Source organism: Leptonychotes weddellii, chromosome 1 (genome assembly GCF_054177405.1).
Source record: "Leptonychotes weddellii isolate Sample4059 chromosome 1, ASM5417740v2, whole genome shotgun sequence".
NCBI lineage: Eukaryota > Metazoa > Chordata > Mammalia > Carnivora > Phocidae > Leptonychotes > Leptonychotes weddellii.
Window position 1 is genome coordinate 52,685,540 of NC_138369.1, and position 23,778 is coordinate 52,709,317.

The following is a 23,778-nucleotide window of genomic DNA, read 5'->3' on the forward strand; positions in this document are numbered from 1 at the left end:
TCTTTCCCCAAAACCTACGTTGGGGAGTTCATAGGAGGCATCTCAGAGAAATTCATTTTCTTATTTGAGCTACGAATTGAAATTGGCAATGATGGGGAAGAGGCTTTTCAGAAAAGAGATCTGAGAGAGCTTAGTGTGACTGGGACAATAATACATATAGAGCATAGGAGATGAGATCAGACAGGTAGGCAGGGGCCAGATACCCCAAGGGTCTTGTATTCCAAGCAAATCAGCTGCAGTTCCTTGGGTCTGACAAGCCCTTACCAGAGGGCTTCAGGGCCCAGCTGAAAGGTCACCCTCCTATGTCCTTCCCCTCCCCACACCCCTGCACACCAGCTCCCATGCCCTCTCACAGCGCCATTCCTTTCCCAGCAGAGCCATTATCACAACTGCAGTTATATAGTTACATGAGTAATAATCTGTGTCCCCACTCAACTAAATGATAACTTCAGTCTGTGTAAGGTCCATGTCCATTTTATTCCACTCTGTAACCTAGGGCCGACTGAGTAAAGCATCTACCCAAAATATATAGATACATATTATTAAATGAACAAATGAAAGCTGCCACTAAGAAGGGGGTACCTGAGTGGCTCAGTCAATTAAGCGTCTGCCTTCAGGTCAGGTCATGATCCCAAGGTCCTGGGATGGAGCGTGAGCCCTGCATTGCGTGGGGCTCCCTGCTCAGTGGGGAGTCTGCCTCTCCCTCTTCATTTGCCTCCCTCCCCACCCTCAACTCATGTGTATGTGCTCTCTCTCTCAAATAAATAAATAAATAAAATCTTTAAAAAAAAGAAGCCAAAGAAGAATCCTGAGCAGGGGAATGGCAATCAGAGATGACAGTTACACAAACCACTCTGGTAGCAAAGTGTAGACCAACCTGTTAGGGCAAGACTAGAGCTGGGGGACAGATAAAGAGACAACTGAAAATGTCTCCAGGTAAATGATCACTTAATGACCTAAAAATGAAGGCAGCCAGTATGTGGGCAGTGATGATGAGGATTAATGGAGGAGACATGTTTAGGAAGTAGAATCTCAGAACTCAATGCATGGGGGGCAAAGCAAAGAGGGAAATCCAGAATGATTCTAATGGACAGTGGTAGCAAGTGGTGCCATTCACTCAGACCAGAAATACACAGGACAGGAACAAACATTTCCTGAGCATCTACTACATGCTAGGATCAAGTGAAAGATTTGCTTCTAGTTCCAAAATTCTATGATTGAAAAACAATTTAAATTTAGCCCAGCTGTATTAAAATGGGTACAGTTTCTATTAATAGGCTGATAAAATCAACAAAATTAAGTTCAGATTTTTGAAGTTTCTTCATCCAGACACCACTTGGGTATCCTAACTACGCATGAGGCATTACACTGGTCTGGGGATGTTGAAATCAAAGAAGTGGTCTCTGCCTTCGAGGAGCTGACAGACTTTTAAGTTTGAGAAAAATAACTGCGTATCAACAAATGAGCAACTGAGGCCCAGTGGGGCTATGATCTGACCATTTAAATGACCTGTAACCCACACTTCTGGAGCACAGATTTCATAACCTACATTTCCAGGCCAATATGTAGTTGAGGGGATATGTATGTAGACAGACAGACAGACCCAATCCTGCTTTGAACCTGAAGACACGGCAAACTTAAAACATCACAGACTTGTGATCTGTGGTCTGTGACAGACTTTGAAGTAACTGCTGAATAGCCACATAGCAGCACTTTGGAGGGTACAATACAACAAGAAAGGAGAGAGAAAGAGGCCAGGCCTGATTTGTTATGGAAGAGCCTACCTGAGCAGAAGCCAAATGCTAGAGGTGCCAAAGCAGAATCTCAGGAGGCTCTGGAAGCAGCAGAGAAATAAATGTTCAGGGAAGGTACAGCAGGAATCCTCTTTAGACAGGCTCCTCCCCTACCATAGGCAAGAAATGGTTTCCCATAGGATATAAGGCCTCGACCCAAAGCAGACTTACAGAAAAATAGATGAGGAAACCATCCAGTGTGAATAATGTAGTTCCAGATAATCCAGAGCAGAAAACACATGTCCAGTGCTCTCGTGAGGCTAGTAAGTCTGAGAGACTTTACACCAGCTCTTTGCAAACAAAAACAAAATACCGAAACACTTCCCTCTCCATGCCCAATCTCCTGCCCCATTCCTCTTCCTTCCTTTTCATATTCTTAAAAAAAAAAAACAGCTGCACTGTCTTTACCTCCTCATCTCCCTTCCATCCACTTGGATCTCAGTTCTTCCTCCACCACTTAACCTTGTCTTCTCATCCTCCCTGAACCCTCTGAGCACTTTCCCCTTTTCTCTGCCTGGGAACTCTACCTGTACTTTAAGACCCATTCAATGTCACCTCCTCTGTAAAGCATTCCCAGGTCAGCTTGTTCCCTGCCCCCATCTTTGTGCTTCTGCAGGGTTTTGCCTATGCCTCACCACAGCATTCGCTGGATCCTACTGTTACTGTTTACTTCAGTGCCCCCAATAGCCTGTAAGCTCCTAAAGGCAGTCACTGGTTTTTATTCATTTTTCTATTGCTATCCTTGAACCCAGGGCCCTGAAAATAGACACACAAAGGCGTCATGAATAAATGATCATAGGTTAAGTTTATCTTCAAAACTGCTAGAATCTACTCAAGTAACTTTTCCACCGACGTTGCTCTAAGAATTTACCTGCACACACATACACTGAGAAGTACCTAAATTATATTTTATTATAAAAGCATTTGGCTAAAAATTCTATCTTCTGGCTGTTAAGCAAACAGCACACATGCAGTTAAAATAGGTCTTTAGAGTTCCTCATCTATGTTTTTAATTCCTAAAATTCTGGCCATGTGGAAAGCTCACTTGTGCCCTTTTCTTCTTGGGCAGCGTACTGAGTGAGCTCTTAGGCTCAGACAAGCTGCTATAGGGAAGACATCATGCCTCATTTATACCAATGCTTAGAACCATGGCTGTTCAATCATCTCCAAAAATAAGTAACTTTTTTCCCACTTAGTTTCACTTTCTATATGACAGAAACACCCATAGTAAGGTTTAGATGAACATTATTTCCTGTGACCAGTAAAAATACCATGAAAGCCCTTCAATTTTAATAAGGACATATAAAAGCCTTTATTTGAGGATTATGGGATTAAATTTGAACATAAAGTCCCAATTTATATTTCTGTTCTAGAAAAATAAAAATTAGGATAACTTCTGGGTTCCTGTATGTTTTAAACTAACTGATCTTACTGCAACAATACTGAAAAATTTACTCTAAATAGTAAAATATTAATAGGGTGAGAGCCATTTCTGTGCATAAAATAAAACAACAAAAACTGATTGTGCAGATTTAAAAAAATAGAAAGGTGACATTCAAAGTTCCCTGCCTGGAAAACCTTGAAGAGGTAAAAGAAGTTAGCACCATACACTTAATTTTTCAGCTACTACACTGCTTTAATGTGTGACCTTGGGAATGTCATGTAATTTCTCTCATTTCTAGTTCTGTAAAATGGGAATGTCATGTTTTCCTAAGAGGGACAATAAGATAGTTGGATAAAAGAATCAATACGTATTTTTTTAAAAGGAAACTTGTCTAATTGGTATGCTTAAATCACCACTTGTACAGTACATTCCTCCTCAGGAATCCAATTCCAAAAGAAATATTTAAGCAGACGCTGAAGACAGATTTCCTTAAGGGAATGATTTTATAAATTTGGGAAGCAATGTAACAAGATTATAAATTAATAAATTGATTACATAAACCCTGACAGCCCCTGGCTTTAAAGTACACGGATCTACATTCTGATACATTAGGCTGATTTGAGACACACTGTCCCAACCCCGTAAAAAGAACCCAAACTGAGGCATCTGACGTTTGACAGAAATTGGTGAAAATTCAGGATACTCAAAACATTTGCAGTTCCATCACTTGTAAGTCATGCTTCACCTTAAAACCTGATAAAATGTGAAACTCATTAAATCAGCTTTACCACCCGCATCTAAGACTGAGAATGCACTCAATTTTTAAAAAGAGAAAAAAGTAACCTGACAGTTTGAAAGGTCCTACATCCTCAGACCTCTATAGATTTAAGAATCCTAGTGCTAAATTCTCCCCAAATACTGAGCCTGAACTGATCTTCCCAAGAAGCTATCTGATCCAACTGTTAGGAATAGCACAGCTCCAGGAAACCACCCCCCCCCACGCCCCCCAGAATAAGACTGTCACTTTCCTAGATCCCAAGTCCAAGTTAAAGGCAGGAAGGTTTTTGCAAAAGGGTCCAGAAAGAAATCAACAGGCGATGACTACGGAAAAGAACGGAGGTTTCCCGATCTGGGGGGGAAAGGAAAAAAAAAAAAAAAAAAAAAAATTCTAGCTCTCCCTCGGGAATGGCACTGCTCCTCCTTCCCTACCCCGATGCCCTTTCTCTACAGACAACAATATCCCCATTCTATTGTAAGGCTGCAGTTTTACCAAGGAACCCCTCTTGCTGCGGCCAGATTTCCAGATTCGTTTGAAAAAGGAAACATTCCGAGAACACACACCCCATGAGGGAACCTGGGCGCGGGGAGCCTGGCCCGGGCGCGGGGCCCCGCGGCGCCGCACTCGGCCCGCTCGGGGCGGGGCGCGGGATGCGGGCACCTCCCGAGGTGCCGCAATCCGGCCGCGGCCGCAAGGGCAGGGCCTCCGGTAGCCCGCGGCCGGCCGCCGCAGTGCCGGCTCCCGCCGGGCCCGCCGCCGCCCCGCCGCCAGGCCGTGCCGGCGCCGCGCCGGCTCCGGCCGCCGCAACCCCGGCTCCGCGTCCTCCCGGGCCCGCGCTGCGGCCGGCGCGGGGAGCGCGGAGCGCGCAACTTACTTTCCGCCTGCGGTGGGCGCCCCGGCCCGGACTCCCAGCCCGGCAACGGCGCAGGATACCAGGCGGCGGAGGCCGGTCCGCACCGCGGTCCACGGCCGCCGCGCCCAGCCGCGCTCCGCGCTCGTCCCTACCTCAGCCGGCAGGCAAGCGTCCGTCCACAGCGGCCGCGGCGCCGACGACTCCCTCCCGGCCGCCGAATCCCCGCACCCAGCGCTAATCATAATACCGAGCGGGCGGCCGGCCGCGGGGAGGGGGTGGGGCCGAGCTGCGCCTGCGCGGCACGCGCGTCACTGTGACGCAACGCCGGGGCGGGGCCACGGGAAGGGCGGGGCCGACAGCACCTGCGGGTTCCAGCGCGCGGGCTGCTGGAGGGCATCCTGGCGGCGTCTCACCTCAGCGAGTCTGGGCTTTGGCTGGCGGTAGGAAGCAGGCGAGGCGCCCGAGGAGAGGGGATGGTGAAGGAGGAAGCACCGGGGATATGGGACAATGGCTGAGAAAAGTAGCGCGAGCTGTCGGGAGAAATCGGAGGGAAGGGACAGCGTGCGCGCCGACTGCGTCCTGAAGCGGGGGACTGAGGGCAGCACGCACTTTACCCTTTTAAAGGTTCGCCGCATTTCCCGCCCAAGTTTAAGCAAGGGGAGGGAAAAAATTAAATATACATTCATATGTATATATATACGCATATGAATATGTTCTTTTTCTCTACAGTTTTATTTCTTGGAAACCCAATTTGAAGGAATTTTGTTGATTTTGTTGCTATTTAAACAAAAGGAGAAACGCCCACCATCTGAATGCAGCGCTGGCTTTAAAGGTCTACGGGAGACACTAGCAGGCCCCATCAGTTAGCTGCCTCCACTGGAAACCGCCTGGAAAAGCAAAAGGTCGTGGAAGGTATTAAAGCATATGAAGTCCGGGATTCAAAACAGTAGACCTTAACCGTGGTTAACTAGATGGTTCAGCGGCCTGGTCACCAGGCCAGCTGACTCGGGAAGGGAGCTTAACCAAAGCCAGAGAGGGGTGCTGGAGGCGGGGGGGTGGGGTAGGGGACTGACTCCCACCTTTGAAAGCTTGTCTTGCAATGCCTAATCAGCTCTCTGAGGTTACTAAAAGGGAGAGCCAACAAGCCAGGTGCCGGGTTTCTCCAACCTGCTTTTCCCTTTCTGTTTCTCCTTTCTTTCCACCCTTCCAATAAAAGATGCCTAGTGAAGAAGGACACAAGAAAAAGTAAATATACAAATAAAAGCTGCTTAGATGCTCCAAATTTGATTAAATTGATTGGGTGCAGAAGAGAAATCTAGATGGCTTTAGCAAATGTCTTTGTTGACCTGCAAATGTCAGGTTTTTGTTTTTGTTTTTTCAGACTTTCTCCACAGCATCAATTTTACATGTCTGAAGATGTTGAAAAGTAAGAGTGGATTGCTGGGGTGGGGGGGGCGCAAACCCTCAGGGTGATAACATAAGGTTTTCTATTATAGGGGGACTCCCAGTTACCCTAATGCTCTAGCATGGGGTGATGGATCATTGACTGGAGAAAGCCTTAGGCTCTAGGCCTCAGGCTGGGCCTCTACCCTTTAAGGATGAGTCAAAGCCCCAGCTCTGGGATCACTCTGATTTAGGAAGACCATAAAAGAAAAATCTCACTTTGATGCTGGCATTCTAACTCTAGCCATATGTTAAGCAGTAGCTCCTTTGTGGAATTCGGTCCTTTATTACTGGGAAGTTGGAAGACTATGCACTTTTCCCCTCAGGGAGGTATCACTATTTAGGGAACCCAGTAAAGGGGAAAAAAATACTACTCTAATGGTCTCCCAAGGGAATTCCAGTGGTTGATAGCCTCTGCCACCAGGCTTATGGCCCCTGAGATGTAACAGTAACCACAAAACAACAGCCATAATAGATAAGCCCTTGGAAAAGAGTATTTATATTGTTGCCATGTGACTCAGGTTTTGACTAAAATCTATAAGGGTAACAAGGACATATGAATAGCAAAACAATAAATGAAAAGGAACAGAATATTAAATTGATTCGAATAACATCAGGGATACAGTTGGTACTGGCCACATGGTAAATCATTTATTCATCCCCCGTGTTTCTTCGGAAGCTAGAGTGCTGCTGGCAAGAACATGACCCATTTTCAGTTCCACACCATAAATGTGGTAACATGATCTGATTATGCTTAGGCAATATTTAAGAATATTCAAGTGCAAATTAATATATTATTACTTAACTTTGAATTTAAGCAAATATGTTTATTGTTAATGAAGAAACCCCTCCTCCAAACTGCCCTGGGGCTTTCTCCAACACAGACTGCTTTTTTAATGTTTAGTCTTTTTATGGACCCATAAGCTTTAATTAGATATACAGCACTCTACAAAACGACAAGATGGAGCATGCAGGTTTGTATTACAGTCTCTGTGATTCAGATCTGAAACATAACATAATGCCACCAATTTAAAGAAGTTGTTTATTGGAAGGCAACCAGGGAGATGCTACGAATTAGTTCAAGATGTGAAAAGCAATCAGATTCTTGAAAGAATTGCAATTTTCATCTTGGGACACCCTCCCCCCACACACATACACACAAAAAGCATCATATTGTCTTCTCCAGATATTGTTAGTTTTCATAATTTGTAAAAAATTTAAAATAAATATATTTAAAGCAATAGATATTGAGTACTCATCTACAGTTCAGTTTCAAGGTGTGACATGGTAAAGATTTTCATTTACATATTTAATTAGTCATTTTATACATTGATACTCGTGCATTTCTAAATCCTGGCTTCATCCCAGTAGGACCAAAATAATACTTCATTGGAATGGCCCACAGAGTTCCTGAAAGACTTTCCCTTACCACCCCCTTGGCATCAGTTAGCACGTTTCACTTTTGTATCTCAGATGTCAGTTAAGGCCAACCTGTGTGTGTGTGTGTGTGTGTGTGTGTGTAATATATTTTTGATAGTTGCAAACAAAGATTGAAAATGCCAGCCCTTAACTCTGTTTGCAGCCTGTGACCTAGGAGATATGCCTGTCATTGCCTGGCATTGAATCCCAGCCCCAACACTTAATGCTATATGGCTTTGGGCAGGTTGCTTAACTGTTTTCTCCTCTATAACACTGGGATGGCAGTGATAATGATACCTTTCTTATAAAGTTGGTATAAAGCCACTGGTAAACTTGCTGTAAAGCAATGGTTCTCAAAGTGTGCTCCCTCGACCAGCAGTATCAGCTTCTTCTGGGAACTGAATCAAAATGCAAATTCTCAGGCTCCGTTCCAGATGTACTAAATCAAAAACTGTGGTGATTCTCATGCAAGTTAGAGTTTGAGAACCACTGTTGATGGGATTAAGTGAGTTTATTTGAAGTATTAAAACAGTGCCTGGGACACAGTAAGTGGTATATTAATGAGTATGTTTAAATGAGTACAATATGATGTTGCCAAGATTTACAAAGTTTAATTTAGGCCTAAAGAAGCATGCCCATGTTCTCCGGCAAGTAAACTCCTACTTAATCCCATGTCCAAAAGCTTTAACATGGCCTGCCAAACCCTTCATAATGTGGTCCCCACCTTCCTTTCCTGCTTTTTCTATTCTCCATGTGTGCCACATCTCCAGCCTTCCCTGTTCTCAAACGGAACTGCTTTTTCACATCTTCAAGACTTTGCCGATTCTGTTCCCTCTGCCTGGAAATGCCCCTCTTCCCCCCACTTCCCACACTTGCAATCTCCTGAATTCCTGCCTATGCTTCAGAACCTAACTGCAGTGTCCAACCTCTTCTATGGTGCCCCAGCCCGCACCCAGTCAGAGCCAAAGACTATCTGGACCCATACCTCCCTGCGCAACCCACTTAGAGCATTTATCATTGGCTGTTGTAATTGTTTACTTTCCCATTTTCTGCCTTTGGCTCTTCAACTCATAGAAAACAAGGATTTTATTTCATTTAAAATTCTATTCATGCCACTTGGCCCTGACGTTTCAAGAGGGCGGCCCAAGGACTTATACTACAGACTTCGGGTATCACTGCAGACTTGGGGTATTTTTTTTTCACAAAGATCTTTTAAGAATTTGAACTAGTTGTGAGCATTTTAAAATTGGGAGATTTAATTTTTATGTTTAATCACTTTATTGAGGTCTGATTTGCATATTGTAAAGTTCACCCAGAATACATGGTAATTCAGTGATTTTTAGTAAATTTACAAAGTTGTGCAGCCATCACCTTAATCCACTTTTAAAATATTTCCATCTCTCCCAAAAAGTCTTCTCATGTGTATATGCAGTCATTCACACTCCAATTTCAAGTCCTCAGCGACCAGTAATTTGTTTTCTATCTCTGTAGGTTTACCTTTCTAGAAATGTTATATAAATAGAATTATACAATGTGTAGTCTGTGGTGTCAGGCTTTTTTCACTTAGCATAAGATTTATCCATCTTGTAGTTCATGTAGTTGTATCAGTTCATTCCTTTATATTGCTGAATAGTATTCCATTATATAGATAAACTACACTTTATTTCCACATTTTTGCTATTGTGGATAATGCTGCCATACATAATTATATAAACTCTAAAGGGGGACATGTTTTCATTTTTCTTGGGTATATTTCTGGGTCGAATTATTGGGTCATGTCATAACTCTTTAACATTTTAAGGAAGTGACAAATTATTTTCTAAAGTGACTTACTATTTTATATTCCCATCATCAATATATGAGGGCTCTAGTTTCTCCACATCCTTGGCAACACTTGACATTATTTGACCTTTAGGTTATCACTATTCTAATAAAAGTGTAGAGGTATCTCACTATGATTTTAATTTGCATTTCTCTGATGACCAACAATGTTGATCATATTTTCATGTGCTTTCTAGTCATTCATATATCTTCTTTGGTGAAAGATCTATTCGAATCTTTTGCCCATTTTTAATTGGGTTGTTTGTCTTAATGAGTTTTAAGAATTTTTTACATATTTCAGATACAAGCCGTTAATTAGATATATGAGTTGCAAATATTTTCTCCCAGACTGTGGTTTGTCTTCTCATATTTTTAATATCTTTAAATGTGCCAAAGTTTTGCATTTTGATGAATTCCAATTTATCAAATTTTTCGTTTTTATGAATCATGTTTTGGATGTCATATCTAAGAAATTTTTGCCTAAGCCAAAATCAAACGATTTTTCTCCTGTGTTTTTTTTCAAGTTTATAGTTCAATTTGACAATTTTGTCTATAATCCAATTTGAATTAATTGTTCTACATGATGTAAAGTAAGTGTCTACATATTTTATCAATTAATTCATTTATTGCATATGGATAGTCAATTGCCCCTGAACCATTTGTCAAAGAGTATCATTTCCCAATTGAATTGCCTTGTCACCTTCATTGAAAATCTATTTACCATAATGTAAGGATTTTCTGGACTTCCTATTCATTTCTACTGATCTATATGTCTATCCTTACACCACTGTGACCTGGTCTTTGACTACATTAAGTTTTTTAAATGGGCAGAATAAGTCCTCCAACTATGTTGCTCTTTTTCAAAATTGTTTTGCTATTCTAGGTATGTTGCAATGCCATGTAAACTTTAGGAGCAGCTTGTCAATTTCTACCAAAACAGTTTTTTTGGAATGGGATTTTTATTGGAGTTGTGTTGTATGTACAGATCAATTTAGGGAGAATTGCCATCTTAACAATAATGGGTCTTAACAGTTCATGAACATGGTATATCTCCCCATTTATTTAGATCTTTTAAAATTTCTGTCAGCAATGTTTCGTAGTTTTTAGGTGTTACACATCTTTTTTTACCCTTATTTCTAAGGGTAATTTAGGTAACAAAAGATGTGTATTTCTAAGGGTAACAAAATAGCACTTTTTAGTGCTATTATGAATTGCATTATTTTCTTTATTTCTAGGTTGTTCATTATCAGAGTATAGAAATGTTGATTTTTATATCCTTCAACATTCTCACTTGTTAGTTCTAGTTGGTGTTTTCAGATTCACTAGTATTTTCCAGAAGCAGGATCATATCATCTGCAAATAAAGACAGTTTTATTTCTTCTTTTCCAGTCTGAATGCCTTTAATTTCTTTTTCTTATCTTCTTGACAGCCTATAACTTACCATATGATATTGAATAGAAGTGGTTAGTTCTTCAGGTTGCCTGGCTCCATCAGTAGAGCATGCGACTCTTGATCTCAGGTTTGTAAGTTTGAGCCCCACATTGGGTATAGAGAGTACATAAAAATAAAATCTTTTTTAAAAAAGTGGTGAAAGTAGATATTCTTGCTTTGTTCTCAAAAACTCATTTAGTTTTCCATTATTAAGTATGATATTTGCTATAGATTTTTCTTAGGTGCTTTTTATCTGTTTGAAGAAATTCCCTTATATTCAGAGTTTGTTGAGAGTTTCATCATGAATGAGTGTTGGATTTTGTCAAATGCTTTCTCTGCATGCATTGACTGTGTAGATTTTGTCTATTACATTAATATGACACATTGCATTAAATAATTTTCAGATGCTAAATCAACCTTGCATCCCCAAGATAAATTCCACTTAGGTCATTGTTACATGCTGCTGCATTTGATCTTCTTATATATGTTCATGTGGCATAATGTGATGACTTCAGCCTCAATGAGCTTGGAAGTGGATTCTTTTCCAAAGCCTCTAGTTAAGAGCCTGGGTCCAGCTAACACCTTGATTTGAGCCTTGTAAGACACTGAGCAGAAAGCCCTGTTGAGTCTGCCTGTACTTCTGATCTACAAGAACTGTGAGTTAGCAAATATATGTTGATTGGGCTGTTAAGTTTGTGATAATCTGTTACATAGCAATAGAAAACTAATATACCAACTTAGTCCAATTTTACTCTACCATAGCTAGAAGTCCAGCCTCATGGCAGAGTTAATTTTAAAAATAAAATCAAGATTTCTGGCCCTCTTGAAAAATGGGAAGATATTACAACTTGAGATTTGAATTTTTCACATGTCAAACCAACTGTTAGAGCTAAGCAATGGCTTTCCCCATCCTCCTTATTAGCCAGGGCCTAGGTCCTCCTTCATCTGTTCTGGTGCTTCAGCGCAGGCCTACATCTCTAATTACAGGCCTGGCCCTGGGACATCTGAATCTGTAACACCTGATCAGCACATGCCCAACTTAATGAGCCCAAGTGCTCATTCAGCATTTGTTGAATAAGTGAACCAAACCACAGAACCAGTGACATGGGGGAATTTTACATAAGAGTGCATGAATGGACAGTTAGGATGTCTGAGGCTGATGGCAGTATACCCTTCAGTACACTCAGGGAGATTTCTGAGCCTATCTGCCTGAAGGAGATTCCCTGGAAGTCCCATGGATTTTCACATGCATCCCATTGGCCCTAAGTATGTCATATGGCCAGCCCTAGTTCCAAAGGAGGCTGGGAAATGTGGTGTTCAGCTCCTCACCTGCCACCTCCACCCCCACAAGGAGATCAGATTCTGACAGAAAGGAGAAAGGAGAAGATAGACACTGGGTTAGTGGCCAGCAGTTTCTATACCTAGATCATGAAAAAGGACAAAACCAGCACCCCAGAGACCTTCTTGTGCCCGTTCCCTATCCGTGCTTCCCCCCAAGGGTAACCACTTTTGACTTCTTATAGTCTTGCCTCTTCTTCAACTTCCTATAAATGGAATCATATAGAGTGTGTTCTTTTGTGTCTGGCTTCTTTTGCTTGCATCATGAATATTAAAGAAAAAATAAAACTAGTATCAGAACAACTCAGGTTTTCTAATATGAGACTCATTAGCCTCGAGGAAATCAAGATTGTCAGTGATGGAATTATCCACTTCCATTCCTTGAATTAGTTATCATTTGCCTTCAGCCATGGACAGTCCAGAAAAATGACCAGTGGGAATAGTAACAATGTTTTTCTTGTGGAAGATAGTAAAAATATTTTTAAATTACCTCTAAATGTGTGGACACAGAATGGATGGCCCTAGTGCTGGTGGGAGTAGTGTCTTAGGACCCCTGTTAGGCCAGGCCTTGGCTTTCAGTTGCTGGATTGTTAGGAGGTCATGGACAGGTGGGGTGGGCTCCTCAGAGAGGAGCCAGGACGGCCAAGGCTACAGGACTGTGAGGCTCCAGGGAGTCAGTGCAGAATAAGCTCGTGTGTTGGTGTCAGTGAGTGCTGGCTGCATGTTAGCCCTTCTCTTCTCCAGAACAGTGCGAAGATTGAATGGCTTCTGTGAACCTGTAGCCACAAGGTATTCTGGCGTCATATGGATCACTACAGCTCAACGGAGGTGTCTGTCATGATGAAAGTGAGACTGCTCTGTCCCCGTGCAGACAGGAGATGGGACACTTGGCCACACAGATCCTACAGTGGGAGTTGGCATCTGATAACTGAACAGAGCTGAGCCGAGCCATCAGGGCACGGATGTCAAAACAGCTGATATCATTTCCTTAGAGCAGCCTTACAAATAAAGCTTTACTCATTTCCAGCTCACAATTCTTTGAACTGTCCCACCCTGCTTCAAAATCAAGGAATATTAGACATTATGTAAAAAAGAAAAAAAAAATAGGGGCGCTTGAGTGGCTCAGTCAGATTAGCATCGGATTCTTGATCTCAGCTCAGGTCAAGATCTCATGGATCCTGGGAGTACACTTAAAGATTCTCTCCTTCTGCCCCTCCCCCCACTTGCATGCACGCATGCCCTCTCTCAAAATCTTTTAAATTAAAAAAAAATTAAAAAACCAGGATAGGGAATATTGATTCAGGACTCGAGACTACTCTCCCAGAACTAGTAGCCCTATGTTCACTCCCAGCCCCTACTCCCTTGCTTGCTTGGACTATAGAACCCAGCAAAACTAAGCGATCACTTTCCTGGCCTTCCTCGCAAGTAGGGGTGTCCATCTAATCCAGTCTGGCCAATAAGATCTGGGTAGAATTCAGCTGAGTGGGATGGGGGTGGAGTGGTAGTTTGGGGAACGCTTTTGCTTTTCTGATAGAAAGGGACAGCTGCAGCTGGCTCTGGCCGTCCCCTTTCTTCCTGCCCCAGTTGGGCATGATGCCTGGAATAGGAGCTGCCATTTTGCAACCAGGAAGGAGAGGCCAAGAGAATCACAGCTATGCTGGCTCCGGACCCCATGAGCTGCTGAACAAATGCTAACAGCTGCCTGCTCCGGACTTTGTGTTCTGTGAAAAAATTGAAAATTCTATTTGTTCATTATGCTTCCTTATAGCTGAAAGCCTTCCTGACTGATACAACCAGTATAAACCATTACTTGTCATGGATGGGCAAAAAAAAGGTAGTGGGGATAGGGGTATAAGGATTTTCCTAAGTCTAGTGAATTCATCAGAAAGAAGCTGTAGAGGGGCGCCTGGGTGGCTCAGTCAGTTAGGCATCTGCCTTCAGCTCGGGTCATGATCCCAGGGTCATGAGATCAAGTCCCACATCGGGCTCCCTGCTCAGAAGGGAGTTTGCTTCTCCCTCTCCCTCTGTCCCTCCCCCGCTCACACGCGCACACACTCTTCTCTCACTCTCTCTCAAATAAATAAAATCTAAAATAAAAAATAAATAAATAATCTGTAGACACTTGTTCTCAAAAGCAAGGGAGGTATCGAGTCCTGCTAGGGTCAAGTCAAGATGACACAGAAGCTGACTTGAGGAGACTTCACTGGACAAGGAGGAGACAATTTGAGCATTGGAAAACAATGCCTACAATGGATTAAATTGAATTAAGAGTGGGTAAAGGGAGACAACCAAGCACTTCTCCTGCCTTTCTGGTATGAACTGTATTTCAGAGCAACCAAAGAGATAATAAGGGGTTCTTTATAGAAGAATTCCAGCTAATAAAGACAGAAGGGATGATAGAGTTAGAAAAACCACCACACTGGAACACCTAATGAAATAAAGAATCCAGGCAACCACCATCAATAACTATTAGGTGAAAGGTTGACAGGGAACCTTTGGATGGACCATGCTGATAACACCCGAACCCACTGATCAGTTTTTACATCTCTAAAAGTAGGGCAGTCAGACACCATGCACCTCATGATGTAATACATCAGAAAATACAAGGCATCTGTGAAGTTTTCTAGCCAAAAAAAAATTTTAACAAGAATCTAACCCAGTTTACAGTAAATACAAGAACAAGTTGAATGATACTAGGAGGAAACAATCAGCCAAATCCAGAATGTAGGATATCGTACAGGACAATGACTCATTTCTCCCCTTCCTCAAGTAAATGGCATAAAAACAGGGCGGGGAGAAGAATTTACAGAGCAAAAGAGACTTTCAATTAAATATGATGTGTAGATCTTATTTGGATCCTGATTTGAATGAAACAACTATAAAATTATTATTGGAGCTATTTAGGAAAATTTGGTTTGTTCTGGGTATTGTATCACATGAAAATGGCATTGTGGTTATGTTTTTTAAAAAATTATTCTTTGATAGAGATACCTACTGTAACATTTAGGGATGAAATGAAATGATGCCTAGAATTTGCTTTAAACTATTTGAGCAAAGCCAAACAAAAATTGTGTTGTGTGTGATGGGGAGGTTAAGACGAGACAATTCAGGGGTTTATTGTATTTTGTTCTCCACTTTTATGTATGGTTGAACATTTTGTATAAATTTTTTAAAAATATTACTATTTTAATTGGGTTTTCCTGCATTGTAGATGCTAATAGCAACAAAAATGAGAAAGCAATTTAAAAAGAACAATCCTGTCAAAGTCCCTAAATTCGTTTCCTTCCTTCACAGTGTTATTTTCATAAAAGCTAAAAAAATGCTACCATCAAAGCTAGGATATAAAACAGTGTCATGTGACTGTACTTGAAAGCATGGGATGTTAGGGGCACTTTAGAGACACTAGTCCTGCTCAGCACACTTTCCATGTTCTTCTCCACGTGTGGAATACCCACGTTGGTTCTCCACTCTGTTCCTGCATGTTGCCAAGAGCACCTTGCTCTTTCCATTGACTTGTAATGACTTGTCCATCCTCTTTCACCAGACTATGAGCCATCCCCTCCCTCACTCTCATCAAGGACCAAAAATCAGTGCCACATATGCCATTTCCAATGCTCCCTCAACCCCCAACCCCTCACAAAAAATTCATAGTGTCTCTGCCATGACCCTCTTGCCTCTTCCTAGAAGACTTTACTCCAATTTGTTTTAAGCAGGGGAGATTATAAGTAATTATACTACATAGACAACTGTGCTGTTTTTAAAACTAGCAACAACAATACATGAGATCCTTAGCACTAGTAACTCTAGTTACTTAGAGCTAGGAACTCTTCCTTTATTTCTCCTCTAGCCTCTAACTTGCTAAATCAAGAAAAGGAAACCAGGAAATATCCTTAATGTTTCTTGAATTTTGGTCCCAAAGTCATGGGCATTGTGTTATATGTGGCGATTCACTCCTAACTGAAAATAACCCTGGTTTCCTCTGAGCTTTGATAACCACTCTGAGCCAGCCTTTGGTGAGAGGTCGGTCATACTTAAGTAGTACATTCAGCTGACCTTTAAGGAAAGACCTATCATTTTTCTGATACTCCCAAAGTTACAAATCACAGTGATGGAAAGGCAAACTGGATATCTGTCTCCTATCCTCATTGTTGACTTCTATGTCTCTCAGGTCTTAGCTGCAATGTCATAGCCTCTGATTTACCTCCTCCCCAATCTGGATTGGGTGGTCTCCTTTGTGTTCCCATAACACATCATGGGCCATGTGGCATGGCTCTTCCAACACAAGAGTACAGTCATCTCTTACCTTTACTCAGGATTACAAGCTCCTCCAAGATGGAGACTGAAAGTGTTCACCTTTGTATCCCCAGTGCTTTGCACATGGTAGCTACTCAATGAACACTTGTTTAGTAAATATACAAGGAATCAAATGAGTGGCTTTCAAGATTCAGAAGTTCAGAATTGAGACTCTAAATTTCAGTCATCCTACTTCTTAAGGTGTTAAATACCTTTTGTCCTCAAAGTTTAGTTTAAAGGAATAATGTTGAAAGGGGGAACCCCCTAGTCCTCAGAAAGCAATGGAAAGGTTGGAGAGAAGTGGGATGAGTTATGCAGGTGCTCAACACCCCACCCTCTCTTTCTCTTCTCAGTCTCTCTCCCTCCCTCCCTCCCTCCCTCTCTCTCTCTCTCTCCCTTGCCACTCCTGGAATGGCCAGCCTGAGGTTTTGCTTGTCCTTATCCAATCCTCTGTTCTGCCCTGTGGAGTGGAGGAGCGTTGGGGGTGTGGGTAGTGGTGAAAGGAACAAAACTGCTGGTAAGAGCTGAACGCTCCTTTAATGACACTTAACACACTCCCTTACAGTGCATGGGGGCTTGGCTCACCAGAGATGACTAAACTCTGATCCCCAGTCAGCACTCGGGCCATCCCAACAGGGACTCTTTGCCTGGACCTGATGCTAATTAGTAGACCTCAGTCTGTACTGTGGATGGCTGTGGCTTATTCATGATAATCCCCATACTTCTTAAATAGTAAACTTGCAGTTATTCAAGGTAGTGGAGTATTCGTGTGAGCTCAGAGCCAGGGGAAGGGCCAGAAACTGAGAGTGAAGACAGGATGGTTTCTTTTACAATCAGTGAGCTAAATTTAACTCTGCACCAAATGAAATCAACCAAAATGGCCTAATTCAGATTTCAGGGGCTAATCATGGTCATAAACTAGGCAGGAAATCACTAGTCTAAACCATCTGAGGTTTAATGAACATGAAATGCAGTGTCCCTGAATGTCCACAAACTCAGGCCTGGATTGTTCAAATCATTAATATTCACAAAGGTATCTTGGCACAGATGTACCCATCATTAATTCTGGTAGGAAAATAACAGTTTTATTATCATTGTGATCATACATTCAACATCTACAATGGCCTGTCCCAGCTGAAAGGCCATTTAGGAAAGGAAGAAGGCTAGGGACTCTTGGGCCTAAGGCCATGTTCAGGGCTCAGAGCCACCTACCCCATCATCCTGAGCACCGGGAATATGAAAACTCTAAGCCATGCATTTGTTCTTGATGAGGCTACAGTTGGCTGCTGTTAACGTGTCATCGAGTAAGCGCCAGTACATGGTGTAGACACATAAGAGCATGGGTTTTAGAGACAGAGGGGGAAAAGAATGTTTCCATAAACAGATATGTATATTGCTTCTGACCAAAACAGTGTTTTTGTCCCTGCAAGGCTTTAATGTCCACTGATAACTAAATTCCATGTGGGCAGGAACCATATGTATTTTGTTTACCACCGTAGCTCCAGCACCCTGCACCCGGTGCAAGGCACAGACTAAGAGCTCAATAAATATTTGTCAAATGAATGAACCAATGGGCATACTGTGTCATGTTTATTTAGGGAAAGAAAACTGAGAAGTAGAGAGGGAACTGATTTATTTGAGTTGGTGGTCACCTGCTCAGCATTTGCCCACATGACTCATTACAGTTAGTTGCTCACAAAACATAGCCAAACTTGTGTTCCTTTCATATTTTTCTAAAAGGTAGGGAAATATAGAAACATGAATAAATAACAAATCCATGTAGAACTAAGGACAAGTCTTGACTTGTGTCTCAAAAGCGGTAGCTACGATCTACTATTCATAAAACTATAGACATGAAGAAAAATCCTTGGGAAGAGAGGAAGCAGGGGCCAGAGCATGGGTTTTGAGGTTTTCAACAGTGGAATGACAGTCTCCAAGCCCCTTTTTGTTAGACTATGTTACTGCTTTGCTCTGTAGCCACAGTGCACGCCAGTTAATCTTCTTGTATTAGTAGAGGACAGAACAAGGAATTTATATAGGTCAGAGAATATTTTGAAATTCCAAACAGAAGAGCCGCTAATGAATTTAGTTTAGGGTGTCTTGCCACCAGAAAAATGATAGACCTTCCCGAACACCTTTGGCTGTTTGCTCATCAAGAAAAGTCACACATTTTGTCTCTGTAAAAAGTGGCAAAGAAAAAACCAGGCGGAATGCAATTGTGCTCCTAAAGGACGGAGACCCGGGGCTGCTGTTAAATTCAGAGTCTATCGCGATAACCCTGGAGAACTGTAAGAAAGTTCCACTCAGAAGGCGCATGAGGTCAGTGGCTTCTTGTTCCGGGTCAGGGAAACAGTGCAGGTACAGACTGAAATGCTGAGGCCTGAGCACATCCTCACCCATGGACAAAAACAAAGTTTGCTTATGTTTCTTTTGTTTTTAATAGTGCTTTCGGTGACTTCCCCCCAAATTTCTGTCTCTGCTGCAGCAACTCCTGGGAGCCTTTCACTGGCATCCAGATGAAGTTCTGGATAGATAATTTTACACACTATAGCATCTCCTACATTGCAGATCCTATTGGTTTTTCTATGTGGGTATTTTCCTAATGATCTCCTGAGATAAGTCAACTATGAATATGTCTTTGAAGAAGTCTCAGTCCAAGTATGTGAATTTAGATCCTGCCGGTCCCTTGCTTACCCAGAATCTGAAAAGCCAATGAGGGAGTGCAGTAGATACCAACTTGGAATCTTACATGGGCTACTTCATTACCTTCCAGGCTTGGTCAGGGCCTCAGTCTGGCATTGGTACTCTGGGAGTATCCACCTCAAAAGATCAGGGACATGAGGAAGAAACAAGTGAGCCCATGAAGAGTGCTGAGACGATTCAGTGCACGTCAGCTGTACTGGTCATAGGAGGTGAATTCAAGCTCCTTTGGAGCATCATCTGTTCTGATGTTATAACATAATGTCCAATTCCAGACTTCGTGTGAAATCAACCCAAAACAAAGAGATTAAACTTGAAGGTGTAAAGCGCTGAACGGCTATAGCCATTTTGGCAATAGCATTTAAATGCTTAAAATGCTCATCCCTCCATGACCAACAATTCCATTTTCCAGCCCTTTGCTATTTCTGCCCTAAAGAAACCCACACACTCTGGTGCAGGAGGTATGTTCAAGAATGTTCACAATAGCATTGCAGAAAAACCATAAATAACCCAACTGTCCACTAATGGCTTAAGAAATGTATACAAGGGAATAGTTGGTGGTCCTTGTACATGGTGGCCCTCTGCTTTCTAACATAGAAAGCTCCTCAAAACATATTGCTGAGTGTAAAAAAGAAAGTTGCAGAATGATACAAAAGGTACCATATGTATAAAGTGTATAATACGTGATTTCTTTCAGAATATACACGTGTGTGTAAATACAATGAAGTTGTTCTGGGAACAGGACAGCCACAGGGTATGGTGGCTAAATGAGATGTCAGCCTTCTCCCTGATGTTCTGATTTGTTACAATGTACTTCATGTATCAATTAAAACTCATCACATACAGTAACAAATAACATACATATTTTTTAAAAATATTTTATTTATTTGTCAGAGAGAGAGAGCACAAGCTGGGGGAACAGTAGGCTGAGCCTACTCCCTGCTGAGCAAGGAGCCCGATGTGAGACTTGAACCCAGGATGCTGGGATCATGACCCGAGCCGAAGGCAGATGCTTAACCAACTGAGCCACCCAGGCGCCCTTAACATACATATTTATATTTGATATCTAATGTCTGTAACAATGTAGACTAATTTATAATTAATACAATTAAAATTATTACTGAAATAATTTATTAGAATTTACTTGCTATTAAAATTATAGTGATTTGTGATTTTTTAAATTATACAACATATAATTTATAAAGAAAATACAAGAGAATCACATCAGGGTGTCAAACATGAAGATTCCTGGGTCTCACCCCCAGAAGTTCCAATTCCTCTATCTTTAGGATATGACCAGGAATCTGCATTTCTGGCATGGTGATTCTGCTGCTGTTGATGGCCTCAGGCCCACACTTGGAGACCATTTCATTTCAAAGTTTCTTCTCCCGTTGTAAGGCACATGCAAACCACTCAATGGTCTGGGAAAACACAGTTCTGTGACCAAAGGTCTGGGGTGGCCCTAGTAGTCTGTGTCTTTAACATGCATAATGCCTGTCCTTGGACCCCACAGTGAAGCTCTACCTGAGTCAGGCTTGGAAATGGGTAGAAAATCAGTGGGAGCAGGAAGAACTCTGAAAAAGAGGGGCAGATGCCTGGGGGCAGAAGCGAGGAAGCATGGAAGACTGGTCTGACCAAAGGGACAGCAAGAGAGCCTGGAGGGAGCCTTAATGCCAGGCAGAGGACTGCCACTTGGTCCATCACAACTGCTGGTGGCTTTAGGGAGGGGCCCAGCGTCCCAATAGCAAGGGGAGGGGGGAATAAACGTGGGGGAGAGCCGGGGGGTCGCAGGAGCAGTCAGTGACCCAGGGCTGGGCCTGGGCCCGAGGTCAGGGCGGCGCGGCAAGCCGTTCCCCACTGCCCCAAGCGGAAGGAGGTCACTCTGGTCTCTGTCCTGGGACAGAGATATGATCCCAAATTACAGGGGGCTCCAGAGCCGCTGATACTCTGCAGTGGACAAAGGGCCACTTTCTGAGACCAGGGGAGTAGATTCAGAGAAACACTTCACACTTTTCTTCATGTGAAATGGCACTTCCTCCAACGCGGTAAAAGAAAGCTTTAATTTGTCAGGATTCAGACTAGCTCATACAACTTTGAGAGGTCTTGAAGAGAAAGTTGATGATTAGTCAAGATGAGAATATAGGATGGGGTGGGGTACGGCAGGGACAGAGTACTGCAAAACCCCAGCATTCCTGGGTCGTGTTGGACTCTTCCTTTGGTTCTTTGACAATGAAGAGTTAATTCTCTGCCTCACTTTGCAGAAGGGAATGGAGCCACCCACTTTTTTCCAAACTCACATCTAGAATGACTTCCGAGTGGCAGGCTCCCATTAGCACCCTTTTTGCATCTCCAGCTTTAGAGGCATCTTCTCCCACTCCCCCAGCAGACAGCTAAGGTCAACTGGTGTCACGTAGGTGTGCTCTGGGACCCAGTGGCACACGACCTTCCCAGTCCCACCTGACCACACCACCCACACACACAGTGACAATGATGGGAGGTCTTGAAGGGCGTTAAGGGACACACCTTCAGAACCTCTACAGGATCTAGATTGGCAGCTGTGCATTTTGAGCACTTGTCATTTGAAGATTACCACACAATCTGCTCTAGTTGCATCTGCAGGAAATACAAGCCAGGCACCTGGATTAAAACTTGACAGCCCAGCCCCATTGCATCTTCACAGCATTAGTTTTACATGTGAACGGTTACGTGAAAAACTGAGAATCCAGCTTGTTGCAGTAGTAAGATTATGGATTATTATATCTTTTACATTTTAATCTTAATGGTGCTGCTGTGTTTTCAATTAAAAACAAAACTTATACACACTTGAATATTTTCTAAACCAAGCTATTTAATTATTTTTACTAAAAACACTTTGTTTTCTAATTAGAAAAGCAATACATGCTATTGTAGAACACAGAAGGTGTAATAAAGACAATAAAAGTCATCCATCATATCTCTATGCAGAGATTTATATTTTGTAGCACTTAAAATAAGAAATTAGATGACCTCTTTTCCTAAATAACCTTTTTACTTTGCAATAATTTTCAATTTACATAAAAATTGCAAGGATGGGGCACCTGGGTGGCTCAGTTGGTTAAGCATCCAACTCTTGATTTCAGCTCAGGTCATGATCTCAGGGTCCTGGCGATTGAGCCCTGCATCGGGTTCTGCACTGAGCATGGAGCCTGCTTGGGATTCTCTCTCTCCCTCTCCTTCTGTCCCCCACCCCCCACGCATGTGCTCTCTCTCTCTCAAAAATAAAACAAAACAAAACAAAACAAAAAAACAGTTGCAAGGATAATACAGAGTTTGCATATATACTTTCACCCAGCTTCTACAGTGTTAACATATTGCATAACTTTGGAACATTCATCAAACCCAAGACATGAACACCGGTACAATACTATTAGCTAAACTGCAAAGTCTATTCAGATTCCTGTTTTTCCACTAATGTCTTTTTTTCTGGTCCCGGATCCTGCCCAGGGTACAACATTGGGTAGACTTAGTGCTCAGTTTTTGTAAGTCTCCTTTCTTCCCAAGTCTCATGTGCAAAATACTAATAAGAAAATACCACATTTATATTTGGTATTTTTTGAGCTGCAGAAGAAAGCATCAAATATCTATAGCCTTCACGTCTGACGTGTGGTATAGTAGGTGTCTTAGTCCTTTCGGGCTGCTATAAGATACCACAGACTGGGTAATGTATAAATAGCAGAAATTGCACATATCATAGTATTTCCTCTTTTAGGGCAAAGGTAAGTGGGGACAATATCATACTGTGGTCACCCAGAGGGCCAGGAGAGAGTGCTGCAACCCTCTGTCCTCCCTCCCTCCCTCCCTTCCTTCCTCTTCATCTCGTCTTTTGTTCATTCATTCAACAAATAGTCCTTGCATGTCAGACACTGTAGTGTGTAGTACTGAGGATACATCTGTGAACAGGATAGGCACTGTCCCTGCTCTCACGGGAACTGCCGTGTAGCAAGGAAGAGGGCCTTTCTTCAAATGATCCCACCAATAACTGGCTACACAATTATAACTCCAACATGTGCTATATGGTGAAGTACCAGGGTCCAGGAGACCTAATCTGGGCACGAAGGGGGGTTTTTGCAGGGAAGTGACATTTAAACTAAGTGTGAATGATGGGTAGGTGCAGTTCAGACAAGGCAGAAAGAGAAATCTGGGCAGGGGACACAGCTTGAGCAAAGTCCCTGAGGTGGGAAAGAGTGCTGACATGGTACCTTGTGCAAAGGAAGAGGCTCTTCATAAACTTTGCTGAAGAGATGAATACATTTTTCGGTTCACAGTGTATTTGAAGGGATATTTACTTAAACCCAATCAGTAATACTCGCCAATAGCACACCAAAGCCCCACCATGGCCCTCAGTTTCCCAATCCCTGTCGAAACAATTCCTCAGCATCACCTGGAGTCTCCAGGTAGCCCCCCCTTCTCCCTCAGTGCTTGGGGTGGCCCAGCATGTGGTTAACCAGCTCTCCCAGTCTTCTTGTTGGAGTGGATGGTGCTGTGC

The 23,778-nt window shown here is 42.6% G+C and overlaps 1 protein-coding gene and 1 long non-coding RNA gene across 7 annotated transcripts in view; one reads left to right on the plus strand and one right to left on the minus strand.

The window, feature by feature from the left end:
- The window catches only part of SNRK (SNF related kinase), a 55,597-nt gene extending 50,502 nt beyond the window's left edge, over positions 1 to 5,095 (minus strand). The window contains exons 1-2 of one of the 3 annotated variants that reach the window (XM_081823354.1): positions 4,961 to 5,088; positions 1,785 to 1,834 (exon numbers count right to left, since the gene is read on the minus strand). The gene's annotated coding sequence lies outside the window, so the exon portion shown is untranslated. The other 2 variants (XM_081823345.1, XM_081823365.1) reach the window with 2 other exon arrangements.
- Positions 5,096 to 5,154: 59 nt separating this feature from the next.
- On the plus strand, positions 5,155 to 15,515 carry LOC115942471 (uncharacterized). Of its 4 annotated transcripts, none has more exons than XR_014146151.1 (3): positions 5,155 to 5,432; positions 5,538 to 11,578; positions 13,005 to 15,515. It is a non-coding gene; the product is annotated as an uncharacterized LOC115942471 (long non-coding RNA). The 4 variants fall into 4 exon arrangements; XR_014146152.1 differs by having other exon boundaries at positions 5,538 to 6,234; positions 10,921 to 15,515; XR_014146142.1 differs by having other exon boundaries at positions 5,538 to 15,515.
- The last annotated feature ends 8,263 nt before the right edge of the window (positions 15,516 to 23,778 follow it).